The sequence below is a fragment of the Arachis hypogaea genome, chromosome 18 (genome assembly GCF_003086295.3).
Source record: "Arachis hypogaea cultivar Tifrunner chromosome 18, arahy.Tifrunner.gnm2.J5K5, whole genome shotgun sequence".
NCBI lineage: Eukaryota > Viridiplantae > Streptophyta > Magnoliopsida > Fabales > Fabaceae > Arachis > Arachis hypogaea.
Window position 1 is genome coordinate 35,851,298 of NC_092053.1, and position 13,020 is coordinate 35,864,317.

At 37.4% G+C, this 13,020-nt stretch overlaps 1 non-coding gene across 1 annotated transcript; it reads left to right on the forward strand.

Moving 5' to 3' along the window:
- Positions 1–473: 473 nt before the first annotated feature.
- Positions 474–581, forward strand: LOC112773497 (small nucleolar RNA R71). The gene has a single exon (XR_003188044.1). It is a non-coding gene; the product is annotated as a small nucleolar RNA R71 (small nucleolar RNA).
- The last annotated feature ends 12,439 nt before the right edge of the window (positions 582–13,020 follow it).

A 13,020-nucleotide genomic window follows, 5' to 3' on the forward strand; every position in this document is an offset into this window, starting at 1 on the left:
AAGCCTTATTGAGGCTTTTGATCCTTCCATGAGAAATTTGGATGATTTCTCCATGATGAGTTATAGGTGTTTCCATAAGGTTCACCTAAGTAATTCACCTCTGCTATTGCAGGGTTCTCAGGATCATAAGCTTCTTCTTCATAAGAAGCCTCTTGAGTACTGTTGGATGCAGCTTGCATTCCATTCAGACTCTGAGAAATCATATTGACTTGCTGAGTCAATATTTTATTCTGAGCCAATATGGCATTCAGAGTATCAATTTCAAGAACTCCCTTCTTCATAGGCGTCCCATTACTCACAGGATTCCTCTCAGAAGTGTACATGAACTGGTTATTAGCAACCATGTCAATGAGTTCTTGAGCTTCTGCAGGCGTTTTCTTTAGGTGAATGGATCCACCTGCAGAAGTATCCAATGACATCTTTGATAGCTCAGATAAACCATCATAGAATATATCCAGGATGGTCCATTCTGAAAGCATGTCAGAAGGACATTTTTTGGTCAACTGTTTGTATCTTTCCCAAGCTTCATTGAGGGATTCACCATCTTTTTGTTTGAAGGTTTGAACATCCACTCTAAGCTTGCTCAGCTTTTGAGGAGGAAAGAACTTGGCTAAGAAAGCCGTGACTAGCTTATCCCAAGAGTTCAGGCTGTCTTTAGGTTGAGAGTCCAACCATATTCTAGCTCTGTCTCTTACAGCAAAAGGGAAAAGCATGAGCTTGTAGACTTCAGGATTTACTCCATTAGTCTTAACAGTATCACAGATCTGCAAGAATTCAGTTAAGAACTGAAAAGGATCTTCAGATGGAAGTCCATGAAACTTGTAGTTCTGCTGCATCAGAGAAACTAGCTGAGGTTTCAGCTCAAAATTGTTTGCTCCAATGGTAGGAATGGAGATGCTTCTTCCATGTAAATTGGAATTAGGTGCAGTAAAGTCACCAAGCATTCTCCTTGCATTATTATTATTTTCAGCTGCCATCTTCTTTTCCTATTTGATAATTTCTGACAGGTGCTTGCTGGTTTGTTGTAATTTAGCTTCTCTTAGTTTCCTCTTCAGAGTCCTTTCAGGTTCTGGATCTGCTTCAACAAGAATATTCTTGTCCTTGCTCCTGCTCATATGACAAAGAAGAGGGCACAGAAAAATAATAATAATAGATATCCTCTTTTTTTTTTTGAGTGAGGGAGAGATGTTAGTAGATGAATAAACAAATAGAAGGAGATGAGAGAGAAGGAATTTTCGAAAATAATTTTTGAAAAAGAGTTAGTGATTTTTGAAAATAGTTTTTGAAAAAATGTTAGTAGTTTTCGAAAATTAAGATTTAAAAATTAAAATAATTAGTAAATTAAAAAGAAATTTTGAAAAAGGGGAAGATATTTTCGAAAATTACAGGGAGAGAGTTAGTTAGGAAGTTTTGAAAAGGATAAGAAACAAACAAAATGTTAGTTAGTTAGTTGAAACAAATTTTGAAAAGATAAGAAGTTAGGAAGTTAGAAAAGATATTTTGAAATCAAATTTTTGAAAAAGATAAGATAAGAAGATATTTTTGAAATGATATGATTGAAATTAGTTTTTGAAAAAGATTTGATTTTTTTTTTAAATCACAATTAATGACTTGATTCACAAGAAATCACAAGATATGATTCTAGAACTCAAAGTTTGAATCTTTCTTAACAAGTAAGTAACAAACTTGAAATTTTTGAATCAAAACATTAATTGTTATTGTTATTTTCAAAAATTTGATATAAAAATAAGAAAAAGATTTTTGAAAAATATTTTTGGAATTTTCGAAAATAACTAAGAAAAATGAAAAAGATTTGATTTTTGAAAATTATTTTGAAAAAGATAAGATTTTTAAATTGAAAATTTGATTTGACTCATGAAAACAACTAGATTTTAAAAATTTTTGAAAAAGTCAAATCTAATTTTCGAAATTTTTGAGAGAAAAAAAAGGGAAGATATATATATATATTTTTTATTTTTGAATTTTTAATGATGAGAGAGAAAAACAAGAAAAATGATGCAATGTACGAGAATTTTAGATCAAAACATGTGATGCATGCAAGAATGCTATGAATGTCAAGATGAACACCAAGAACACTATGAAGATCATGATGAACACCAAGAACATATTTTTGAAAAAATTTTTAATGCAAAGAAAACATGCAAGACACCAAACTTAGAATTCTTTAATACTTAGACACTAAGAATTCAAGGATGCATATGAGAAACAAGAAAAGACACAAAACATGCAAATGCAAGGATCAAACAAGAAGACTTACCAAGAACAACTTGAAGATCATGAAGAACACTATGAATGCATGAAAATTTTCGAAAAATGCAAGATGCACATGCAATTGACACCAAACTTATAACATGACTCAAGACTCAAACAAGAAACACAAAATATTTTTGATTTTTTTGATTTTCTAATTTTTTTGTATTTTCTTTTAATTTTTTTTTGAAAATTATTGTGAAAAACAAAAATAAGGATTCCAAAATTTTTAATATGAATTCCAGGAATCTTATGCTCTAAAGCTCCAATCAAAGCGTCAGGCATGGCTTAATAGCCAGCCAAGCTTTAGTATGTAATCCAGACATGACATGCCTGACATACCCTATCCAGAAGGATTGGGCATGACTCCACTGAGGTGATTAGTTGAAGGTCAATCCCAAAGCAGTTTGGGTATGGCTTTACAGCCAGATAGGCTTCAACATGCTTCATGAAACACTAGAATTCATTCTTAAAAATTTTGAAGCCATAGAATAATTTATTTTTGAAAACATTATTTTTATTATTATATTTATTTAATTTTCTTTTCGAAAACCAAAGAAAAATTTTTGAAAGATTTTTGAAAGATTTTTGAAAACAAAACAAAAAGAAAATTACCTAATCTGAGCAACAGGATGAACCGTCAGTTGTCCAAACTCGAACAATCCCCGGCAACGGCGCCAAAAACTTGGTATGCGAAATTGCTACTCAGGTTGTGAATTGTTGTTCGAAATTGATTCCCTGGCAATGGCACCAAAAACGGATGCACAGGACCATGGTCTAAACATATCTTCACAACTTCGCATAACTAACCAGCAAGTGCACTGGGTCGTCCAAGTAATACCTTACGTGAGTAAGGGTCGAATCCCACGGATATTGTCGGTATGAAGCAAGCTATGGTCACCTTGTAAATCTCAGTCAGGTGGATATCAAATGGTTATGGAGTTTTCGAAAATAATATAATAAAATAGGGATAGAAATACTTATGTAATTCATTGGTGAGAATTTCAGATAAGCGAATGGAGATGCTTTCGTTCCTCTGAACCTCTGCTTTCCTGCTATCTTCATCTAGTCAGTCTTACTCCTTTCCATGGCTGGCTTTATGTGATACATCACCATTGTCAATGGCTACTTTCGGTCTTCTCTCAGGAAAATGATCCAAATGCCCTGTCACGGCACGGCTAATCGTCTGGAGGCATCACCCTTGTCAATGGCTTCATCTTATCCTCTCAGTGAAAATGGTCAACGCACCCTGTCATGGCACGGCTATTCATCTGTCGGTTCTCGATCATGCTGGAATAGGATTTACTATCCTTTTGCGTCTGTCACTAACGCCCCGCAATCGCGAGTTTGGAGATCGTCACAGTCTTTTATTCATTGAATCCTACTCGGAATACCACAGACAAGGTTTAGACCTTCCAGATTCTCTTGAATGCCGCCATCATTCTAGCTTACACCACGAAGATTCTGATTAAGAGATCTAAGAGATACTCATTCAATTCTAATGTAGAACAGAAGTGGTTGTCAAGCACGCGTTCATAGGGAATGATGATGATTGTCACGTTCATCATATTCAGGTTGAAGAGCGAATGAATATCTTAGAAGCGAAATAAGATGAATTGAATAGAAAACAGTAGTACTTTGCATTAATCTTTGAGGAACAGCAGAGATCCACACCTTAATCTATGGAGTGTAGAAACTCTACCGTTAAAAATACATAAGTGAAAGGTCCAGGCATGGCCGAATGGCCAGCCCCTCTGATCTAAGAACCAGGCGTCCAAAGATGGTCAAAAATACGCCTAATACAATAGTAAAAGGTCCTATTTATAATAAACTATCTACTAGGGTTTACAGAAGTAAGTAATTGATGCATAAATCCACTTCCGGGGCCCACTTGGTGTGTGCTTGGGCTGATCTTGAGTGTTGCACGTGTAGAGGTCCTTTTGTGGAGTTGAACGCCAGCTTTTGTGCCAGTTTGGGCGTTCAACTCTGGTTTTGGCTCCTTTTCTGGCGCTGGACGCCAGATTTGGGCAGAGAGCTGGCGTTGAACGCCTGTTTGCATCATCTAAACTTGGCCAAAGTATGGACTATTATACATTTCTGGAAAGCCCTGGATGTCTACTTTCCAATGCAATTGGAAGCGCGCCATTTCGAGTTCTGTAGCTCCAGAAAATCCACTTTGAGTGTAGGGAGGTCAGAATCCAACAACATCAGCAGTCCTTCTTCAACCTCTAAATCTGATTTTTGCTCAAGTCCCTCAATTTCAGTCAGAAAATACCTGAAATCACAGAAAAACACACAAACTCATAGTAAAGTCCAGAAATGTGAATTTAACATAAAAACTAATGAAAACATCCCTAAAAGTAACTAGATCCTACTAAAAACATACTAAAAACAATGCCAAAAAGCGTATAAATTATCCGCTCATCACATATGAATAAGTGGGTGAAAGACTTGATAAAACCACTCAATTAAACTCAATATAAATCATAAAATAATAGTTTATCAACCGGTCGATACTGATCTCCGTGGGTTAGTTACTTCCTTTCTCAACACTAATGTTTAATTTGTCAGTTTGATTGCATGTTTATTTGATTTTGTGCATAATTTTACCACTGCTTGGTTGAAGTAATAATTTCTTTTTCAAGAAACTTCTTTTATAGCATTTCACTAATTTGAATCAAAATTTTTATTGAACTTGTTTGAAGAAATATTATACTGGAACATGGTTTAGAGCTCGAACACACAAAACCAGTGAGATTTTGAGCCTATTTGATTGGTTGCATTTTATCAACCAATATATTTTATTTTTGTGTGTGTTATTCTCTCTAAAATTGTAATCTTTGTCTTGCTTAATTCTATATTTCTATTGTTTGATGTATGCATGCACTTATATGATTGAGGCCTTTGTTTCACTGAGCTTACATACCCATATGGCCTTATCCTTTCATTATCCCTTGCAAACTAATTTTGAGCCTATTTTACCTCTTTGTTCTTTACTTTAGCTCATCACTAACTCTAAGTGGAAAACAATAATGTCCTTAATTTGAATCCTTGGTTAGCTTAGACTAGTGAGAGTGCTCACGAATTAAGTGTGGGGAAAAGTGGGTTTGGAAACATTTGGTTTAAGAATTGGGTGTTGTATATCCTTATGAAAATGTGAAAGAAATATTTAGGACATGTTCATGCATTCAATAATTTAATCATATGTATTGAGAAAATTAGAAAAAAATAAAATAAAAAAAAGAAGAAAAACAGAAAAAGAAAGAAAAAAAAAGAGCAAATAATAAAAAGGAGACAAAATGTTCCAAAGTAAATGATGATAGCAATGCATATGTACTGTACTCAAATCAGGATGCACCAATATGTAGAAAACATGGTTAGTGGACAGTTAGGTTTTGTATTGTGATTACATGGATTGTTTTAAGTTAGGTGGGAAAAGTTTAGGTTAATTAAGGATTCAGATTTTAGTCCACTTAACCAAATACAATCCTACCTTGACCCTAACCCCATTACAACCCTTAAAAGACCTCTTGATATGTGTATTTGTGCATCAAATTTGTGTTGATTGGTAGAAGAAAATCAAGTCTTAGAAAGCAAGATTAGTAGAGAATTGAGAGAATCGAACCTTAAACACCTGAGCGATTAGAGTGCATACACTTCCAGTGAGGGTTCGATGCTCGATTCTTTGTTCCCGGATTTCATGAGCTACTTTCTTTTTTCAAGTTTACTTGTAATTTATTTTATGATTTGAATTAGTGAAATCTAGTTCATGTCTGTTCTTGGAAGATTTATTTACCTTGACCAAGTAGGTAGAAGCATTTCACATTTAGTTGCATTCATATAGATAGGTTGCATTTCATACTCTCTACCATTCCTCTTCACTCTTTTATAGCTTCTCTTGAGTTTAGCATGAGGACATGCTAATGTTTAAGTATGGGAAGGTTGATAAACCACTATTTTATGGTTTATCTTGTGCTTAATTGAGTGGATTTTATCAATCTTTCATATACTTGTTCATACAAAATGCATGGGTTTACGTTCTCCTTCCTGATTTTGTGCTATAATTGAAAACATGCTTCTTTGGTCTTAATTTTGCTATGTTTAATCCTCTCTTATTACCATTCGATGCCGTGATATGTGTGTTAAGTGTTTTCAGAGATTACAGGGCAGGAATGACTCAGAAGATGGAAAGGAAGCATGCAAAAGTGGAAGGAATACAAGAAGTTGAAGAAATTGCTAAGCTGTCTAGGCTGAGCTTTTGGTACTAAAACGACCATAACTTGAGCTACAGAGGTCCAAATGACGTGGTTTTAGTTGTGTTGGAAAGCTAACGTCCGGGGCTTCGCGACGATATATAATTTGCCACAGCTGCTCTGGTGCACGAAATCGTGATCGTTCATTCCTTGGTAACGGCGCTAAAAACTTAATACGTACGTTCATAATCTTAATTCTTTGTCACAACTTCGCACAACTAACCAGCAAGTGCACTAGGTCGTCCAAGTAATAAACCTTACGTGGGTAAGGGTCGATCCCATGGAGATTTTCTGCTTGAAGCAAGCTATGGTCACCTTGTAAATCTCAGTCAGGCAGATTCAATTGGTTATGGAGATTTGATAATTAAAATATAAATAAAACATAAAATAAGATTGAGATACTTATGTAATTCATTGGTGAGAATTTCAGACAAGCGTATAGAGATGCTTTGTTCCTTCTGAATCTCTGCTTTCCTATTGCCTTCATTCAATCCTTCATACTCCTTTCCATGGCAAGCTGTATGTTGGGCATCACCGTTGTCAATGGCTATATCCCGTCCTCTCAGTGAAAATGGTCCAAAATGCGCTGTCACCGCACGGCTAATCATCTGTCGGTTCTCGAACCTGCTGGAATAGGATTCAGTAATCCTTTTGCGTCTGTCACTATGCCCAGCACTCGCGAGTTTGAAGCTCGTCACAGCCATCCCTTCCCCGATCCTACTCGGAATACCACAGACAAGGTTTAGACTTTTCGAATCTCAAGAATGGCCGCCAATAATTCTAGCCTATACCACGAAGACTCTGATCGTGAATCAGGAGGCTAAGAGATATATATTCAAGCTTGTTTTCATGTAGAACGGAAGTGTTTGTCAGGCACACGTTCATAAGTGAGAATGATGATGAACGTCACATAATCATCACATTCATCTTGTTCTTGTGTGCGAATGAATATCTTAGAGAAGAAATAGGCTTGAGTTGAATAGAAAAACAATAGTACTTTGCATTAATTCATGAGGAATAGCAGAGCTCCACACCTTAATCTATGGTGTGTAGAAACTCTACCGTGGAAAATACATAAGTGATGAAGGTCCAGGCATGGCCGAATGGCCAGCCTCCATAAAGGTCTAAGATAGCATAAAACTGATCAAAGATCATAAAATAAATCACTAATAGTAGTTTTTATACTAGACTAGTGACTAGGGTTACAAAAAATAAGTAAATGATGCAGAAATCCACTTCCGGGTCCACTTGGTGTGTGCTTGGGCTGAGCATTGAGCTTTCATGTGTAGAGGTCTTCCTTGGAGTTGAACGCCAGTTTGTAACTTATTTCTGGCGTTTAACTCTGCTTTGGGCAGAGAACTGGAGTTGAATGCCAGTTTGCGTCATCTAAACTCGGACAAAGTATGAACTATTATATATTGATGGAAAGCCCTGAATGTCTACTTTCCAACGCAATTGAGAGCGTGCCATTTAGACTTTTGTAGCTCCAGAAAATTCACTTTGAGTGCAGAGAGGTTAGAATCCAACAGCATCTACAGTCCTTCTCAGCCTCTGAATAAGATTTTTGCTCAAGTTCCTCAATTTCGGCCAGAAAATACCTAAAATCACAAAAGAAACACACAAACTCATAGTAAAGTCCAGAAATATGATTTTTATTTAAAAACTAATAAAAATATACTAAAAACTAGCTAAATCATACTAAAAACTATGTAAAAACAATGCCAAAAAGCGTATAAATTATCCGCTCATCACAACACCAAACTTAAATTGTTGCTTGTCCCCAAGCAACTGAAAATCAAATAGGATAAAAAGAAGAGAATATACTATAAATTCCAAAAACATCAATGAAATTTAGCTCCAATTAAATGAGCGGGACTAGTAGCTTTTTGGCTCTGAACAGTTTTGGCATCTCACTTAATCCATTGAAGTTCAGAATGATTGGCATCTATAGGAACTTAGAATTTAGATAGTGTTATTAATTCTCCTAGTTCAGTATGTTGATTCTTGAACACAGCTACTTTATGAGTCTTGGCCATGGCCCTAAGCACTTTTAGAGTCCCCAATTAGAGGTGTCCAGGGTTTTTAAGCACACTCTTCTTTTTGCTTTGGACCTCAACTTTAACCGCCCAGTCTCAAGTTTACACTTGACACCTTCACGCCACAAGCACATGGTTAGGGACAGCTTGGTTTAGCCGCTTAGGCTAGGATTTTATTCCTTTAGGCCCTCCTATCCATTAATGCTCAAAGCCTTGGATCCTTTTTATTACCCTTGCCTTTTGGTTTTAAGGGCTATTGGCTTTTTCTGCTTGCTTTTTCTTTTTCTTTATCATTTTTTTCGCCAATATATATATATATATATATATATATATATATTTTTTTTTCCTTTTTTTTCGCATTTTTTTCTGCAAGCTTTGTTCTTCATTGCTTTTTCTTGCTTCAAGAATCATTTTTATGATTTTTCAGATTATCAAATAACATTTCTCCTTCTTCATCATTCTTTCAAGAGCCAACAATTTTAACATTCATAAACAACAAATTCAAAAGACATATGCACTGTTCAAGCATTCATTCAGAAAACAAAAAGTATTGTCACCACATCAAAATAATTAAACCAATTTCAAGGATGAATTCGAAACCATGTACTTCTTGTTCTTTTGTTTTTAGAACAGTTATCATTTAAGAGAGGTGATGGATTCTTAGGACATTCATAGCTTTAAGACATAGACACTTAAACACTAATGATCATGTAATAAAGACACCAACATAAATAAACATAAAGCATAGTAAACGAAAAACAGAAAAATAAGAACAAGGAGATTAAGGAACGGGTCCACCTTAGTGAGGGTGGCGTCTTCCTCTTCTTGAAGAACCAATGGTGCTCTTGAGCTCCTCTATATCTCTTCCTTGCCTTTGTTGCTCCTCCCTCATAGCTCTTTGATCTTCTCTAATCTCATGGAGAATGACGGAGTGCTCTTGGTGTTCCATCCTTAGTTGTCCCATGTTGGAACTTAATTCTCCTAGGGAGGTGTTGATTTGCTCCCAATAGTTTTGTGGAGGAAAGTGCATCCCCTAAGGCATCTCAGGGATTTCATGGTGAGGAATTTCCTCATGCTCTTGTTGAGGTCCATGATCTCTTGTTTGCTCCATCCTTTTTTTAGTGATGGGCTTATCCTCATCAATGAGGATATCTCCCTCTATGTCAATTCCAGCCAAATTGCAGAGGTGGCAAATGAGGTGAGGAAAGGCTAACCTTGCCAAAGTGGAGGACTTGTCAGCCACCTTGTAGAGTTCTTGAGGTATAATCTCATGAACTTCCACTTCCTCCCCAATCATGATACTATGAATCATGATGGCCCGGTCTACAGTAACTTCAGACCGGTTGCTAGTAGGAATAACTGAGCGTTGAATGAACTCCAACCATCCTCTAGCTACAGGCTTAAGGTCTGGTCTTCTCAATTGAACCGGCTTGCCTCTTGAGTCAACTTTCCATTGAGCTCCTTCCACACATATGTCCATGAGGACTTGGTCCAACCTTTGATCAAAGTTGACCCTTCTAGTGTAGGGGCGTGCGTTTTCTTGCATCATTGGCTAGTTGAACGCCAACCTTACATTTTCTGGACTGAAATCTAAGTATTTCCCCCGAACCATTGTAAGCCAATTCTTTGGGTTTGGGTTCACACTTTGATCATGGTTTCTAGTGATCCATGCATTTGCATAGAACTCTTGAACCATTAAGATCCCGACTTGTTGAATAGGATTAGAGGGAACTTCCCATTCTCTTCTTCTAATCTCTTGTCGAATCTCCGGATATTCGCTCTTTTTGAGCTTAAAAGGGACCTCAGGGATCACCTTTTTCTTGGCCACAACTTCATAGAAGTGGTCTTGATGGACCTTTGAGATGAATCTCTCCATCTCCCATGACTCAAAGGTGGAAGCAATTGCTTTCCCTTTCCTCTTTCTTGAGGTTTCTCTGGCCTTAGGTGCCATTGATGGTTATGAAAAAACAAAAAGCAATGCTTTTACCACACCAAACATAAAAGGTTTGCTCGTCCTCGAGCAAAAGAAGAAAGAAAGTAGTAGAAGACGAAGAAAATAGAGGTGATGGAGGGAGAGAGTGTATTCGGCCAAGGGGGAGAAGTGTAGGTTGTAATGTGTGAAAATGGAGTAGTGTAGAGGGGTTTATATAGGGGTGGGGGGAGGTTAGGTTTCGGCCATTAGGGTTGGGTTTGGAAGGGAAAAGAATTTGAATTTTGGAGGTAGGTGGGGTTTATGGGGAAGAGATATAGAGGTGATTGGTCAAGGGTATTTGGGGAAGAGAGTTATGAAAAGGTGTGAAGAGGAGAGAAAAAGAGGTGGGGTAGGTGGGGATCCTATGGGGTCCACAGATCCTGTGGGGTCAAGGACTTAGCATCCCTGCTCTAATTAGGCATGCAAAACGCCCTTAGAATGTATGTCTGGCATTAAACGCCAGCTTGCTGCTTGTTTCTGGCGTTTAACACTAATTCCATGCTCTGTTCTGGCGTTAAACGCCAGTCTGGTGTTTGTTTCTGGCGTTTAACGCCAGCTTGATGCTTCTTTCTGGCATTAAACGCCAGTTTGGTGCTTCTTACTGGCGTTTAAATGCCAGTAAGCTCTTCCTCCAGGGTGAGCTGTTTTTAATGCTATTTTTCATTCTGTTTTTGATTTTTCAGTAGTTTTTGTGACTCCACATGATCATCAACCTAAAAAAACATGAAATAAAAATAGAAAATAAATAGATATAATTAAATAACATTGGGTTGCCTCCCAACAAGCATTTTTTAAAAGTCATAGCTTGACAGTGAGCTCTCATGGAGCCTCACAGATGTTCAGAGCATTGTTGGAAGCTCCCAACACCAAACTTAGAGTTTGGTTGTGGCCTCCCAACACCAAACTTAGAGTTTGACTGTGGGGGGCTTTGGTTGACTCTGCAGTGAGAGAAGCTTTTCAAGCTTCCTCTCCATGGTTACAGAAGGAGATCTTTGAGTTTTAAATACAAGGTTGTCCTCATTTAGTTGAAGGACCAACTCTCCTCTGTCCACATCAATCACAGCTTTTGCTGTGGCTAGGAAGGGTCTTCCAAGGATGATGGATTCATCCTCATCCTTCCCAGTGTCTAGGATTATGAAATCAGCAGGGATGTAAAGACCTTCAACCTTTACTAACACGTCCTCTACTAGTCCATAAGCCTGTTTCATGGATTTGTCTGTCATCTCTAATGATAATTTGGCATCCTGTACCTCAAAGATTCCTAGTTTCTCCATTACAGAGAGTGGCATTAAGTTTATGCCTGACCCCAGGTCACATAGAGCCTTCTCAAAGGTCATGGTGCCTATGTTACAGGGTATTAAGAATTTACCAGGATCCTATTTCTTTAGAAGTAGAGTTTGCTGAACCAAGGCATTTAGTTCCTTGATGAGCAATGGAGGTTCATCCTCCCAAGTCTCATTACCAAATAATTTGGCATTCAGCTTCATGATTGCTCCTAAATATTGAGCAACTTGCTCTTCAGCAATGTCTTCATCTTCTTCAGAAGATGAATAGTCATCAGAGCTCATGAATGGTAAAAGGAGGTTCAATAGAATCTCTATGATCTCTAGATGAGCCTCAGATTCCCTTGGTTCCTCAAAGGAAAACTCCTTATTGGTCAGTGAACTTCCCAGGAGGTCTTCCTCACTAGGATTCACGTCCTCCTCCTCCTCTCTGGGTTCGGCCACACCAAGTAAGGTTATGGCCTTGCACTCTCTTTTTGGATTCTCTTTTGTATTGCTTGGGAGAGTACTAGGAGGAGTTTCAGTGACTCTTTTAATCAGCTGGCCCACTTGTGCCTCCAAATTTCTAATGGAAGACCTTGTTTCATTCATGAAACTTAGAGTGGCCTTAGATAGATCAGAGACTATATTTGCTAAGCTAGATAGATTCTGCTCAGAATTCTCTGTCTGTTGCTGAGTGGATGATGGAAAAGGCTTGCTATTGCTAAACCTGTTTCTTCCACCATTATTAAAGCCTTGTTGAGGCTTTTGTTGATCCTTCCATGAGAAATTTGGATGATTTCTCCATGAGGGATTATAGGTGTTTCCATAGGATTCACCCATATAATTCACCTCTGCTATTCAGGGTTCTTAAGATCATAAGCTTCTTCTTCAGAAGATGCCTCTTTAGTACTGTTGGATGCAGCTTGCAATCCATTCAGACTCTGAGAAATCATATTGAATTGCTGAGTCAATATTTTATTCTGAGCCAATATGGTATTCAGAGTATCAGTTTTAAGAACTTTCTTCCTCTGAGGCGTCCCATTACTCACAGGATTCCTTTCAGAAGTGTACATGAACTGGTTATTTGCAACTATATCAATGAGTTCCTGAGCTTCTGCAGGCATTTTCTTTAGGTGAATGGATCCGCCTGCAGAATGGTCCAATGACATCTTTGATAATTCAGACAGACCATCATAGAATATATACAGGATGGTCTATTCTGA